Raw genomic sequence first — 2,879 nt, forward strand, 5'->3', positions numbered from 1 at the left:
AGAAGACAATGATAGCTAACTGAAGAAATCTTAAGTGAAGATAAATTAATGAAGAAAATAAACTAGCTAAGTTAACTGTAATTGTAAGTCTGTTACCTTCAAACAAAAACTGAGGACTCAGAGCGTGGTAGGGTTATAGGGGAGGTGCCCATGAGGTATCAAAAGCTTTGCCAGTGTCCAATCACCTGAAGGTACCCACCTATAATCCATGGTGTATAACTAATTTGCCGGTGTCATGTACTGTAGAATTAAATAGGTACAAAAATTCTATTTCTCCTCTCACCTTCCAGGATGGCAACACTTGAGAGATGAGAAGCTCCACCCTACAGGAAACACAATCAGTTCCCAGCTGTTAAAAGGCCCCACCCTTCCCCTTGTCCCTCAGTATTGATTGTGTTTCTCCTACAGCGAAACATTTTTATTATTTTTTCTGACCTGAAGACTTTGAGTCGGCTGGTCCCCCATGTGAGGCGGGTTCAGGAACGCCGGTGAGGGCCGCACTCTGCCTGCACGCCTTTTCTGGGCTTCACATAGGTCGCCTCGGTGACACAGGTATTCGGTCACAATGCCTGTTGCCCGCTCTACAGCAGGGGTCTCCTCCTGTCCTCCCCCTGAAGGCAGTCACCACACCAAAAGTTTGACCGCAGGACATAGCAGCAGCCTGGGGAGGACTTGGTGCACTCCAAGCCTCGTTTTGAAACCGGAACTTCCTGTTTGTATAAAAGGTAGCGGTGGGGCACGCGCAGTGCAACCCGGAAGAGGGAGTCAAGCGCAGAGGAAATGCCAGATCCGCATGGCAGCGGTAAGGCGGCAGACTCTCCAGCTAACAGGAGCCAGAATGCTGCCAGAAGTATGAAGCCTGCCGCAAACCGCCTCTTGGAGAAGGAGGAGGGAAAGACAGAGTAGGTGGCTGCAGACAAGAGCAAATCAGGGCCTAGTAACTGCAGTTTCCTTATTGGGGGGTAATACCAGTGTCCGACTTAGTCCCTGGTAGTTCCCATGCTCTCCCCCTAGGGGGCCTGTAGCCAATCTATTGTGGGGCAGGAAGAGTGATGTTGTATTTGTCTACTCTTCTCTTGCAGAATACCCAGGTGGACCCCAGGAGGCCTCTGATAAACAACCCCCTGTATCCACTAGCATTAGCTCTTCTAAGAAGTGTGGTAATTGTGGGGAGAGATTGTCAAGATCTCACTTCAAGCCCATTTGGTATAGGTGTATTAACAAACTGACTGGTAAAGAGGCCTCATGGTTAATAAAGGATTTCCTTAAATTTTTTCAGGAGGAAATGCTAGGCACTATCCAGTCCTTTCACTCCTCTGTAGCTTTAGCCCAGGTAACAGACCCAGATGAGCTAACCCCTAAAGAGGGCCCTTCTTCTCAGGAGTTAACTTTCCAAGGCAAGGCTATCTGCTTTCTGCCTGGTTCTCAGAATCTTCCCCCTGCCCAAGCTAGACCAAGATAAACAGAAATCTGTTTGGTCTGGAAGATCTGGAGGGACTCCTTCAAGCTATTTATGCTACGGAAGAAATCCTGGAACCCCCCCCCCCCCCCCCCCCAAGGAGACCTCGGCACAGGATAAGATGTATAAAGGATTGGTTAAAAGACAGTCCAAAGTCTTTCCTGTTCACCAGTTTTTGAAAGATTTAATTCTTTAAGAATGGGAGGTTCCTGAAAGAAGTTTGGTCAGACCAAAGGCGTAAAAAAGGCATCACCCCTTTAAGGAGTAAGAGGTTTAGACATTTCTAAAGAGTCCGAAATTGGACACCTTCCTGTCTGAAGTGACTAAGAGGTTTGACCTCTCCTTTGAGGACACAGGGAATATCAGGGATGCCATGGATCATAGGTCAGAATCTCTGCTAAAGAAAGCCTGGGATGCCAATTCATCCTCTATGGCCCCAGCACTGGCTGCAACCTGCGTAGCTAAGAATGCAGATTTCTGGATAGAGAAACTTACAAAACACCTTTCACAGGGAAGTAAGTCTCAGGAGGTGTTGGGAGTCTCTTTCGGTCATAGGGAAAGCTGTCACCTATCTGGCTGATGCAGCGGTTGAGTCAGTGATAGCCTCAGCTAAGAACAGCGCTCTCAATGACTCAGCTAGGAGAGCCGTGTGGGTAAAAGCTTGAGAAGGTGACCTTACTACAAAAGGTGAAGCTGTGGGGTCTACCCTTTGGAGGGTCCTTACTGTTTGGCCCAAGCCTGGATAAAGTTTTGTCCAGGTCCTCTGTGAAGGGAAATACATTTCCTTGCAAGCCCTAAAGGGAGAGATATAGGAAATTTTTTCGTCGCCCCCTGGGGCAAAGTCAACAAAGAGCCAAAAAAGAACCCAATAAGAAGTGGGGCTTTGGTAGAGGTAGGCAAAGAAGTAATTTGTGCTTCCCCTCTCCAGGCTCAAACACAAAAGATACTAAGTGACGCCAGAGTCAAAGTGGGGTGCAGACTGTCTCATTTCATTTCCCAATGGGAGGAAATTTCTCACCTCATTCAGGAAGGCTACCGCCTAGGATTTTCATCCATATCCCCACTGGAAGTGACTTTAACACATCCTCCAAAGGATGCACTAAAAAGGAGAGCCCTTTTGAATGGGATTCAAGAACTAGCGGAACAACTAGTGATAGTTCCCGTGCCAGAAAGTCAGCTTTACTAAGGCTTTTATTCCCACATGTTTGTGGTACCAAAGTCCTCTGGGAAATACTGCCTTATAAACCTCAGAAACCTAAACAAGATCCTAGAGTACAAAAGGTTTTCAATGGAAGGTATTTATGCAGTTCGCAAAAACCTGTTGAAAAAGGAGTTTTTTTTATTACTCTGGATCTCAGGGATGCCTACCTACATGTTCCAATTCATCTGGAACACCAGGCCTTTCTGAGATTTGCGGTAG

Source organism: Pelophylax lessonae (genome assembly GCF_965119305.1).
Source record: "Pelophylax lessonae genome assembly, chromosome: 1".
Lineage (NCBI taxonomy): Eukaryota > Metazoa > Chordata > Amphibia > Anura > Ranidae > Pelophylax > Pelophylax lessonae.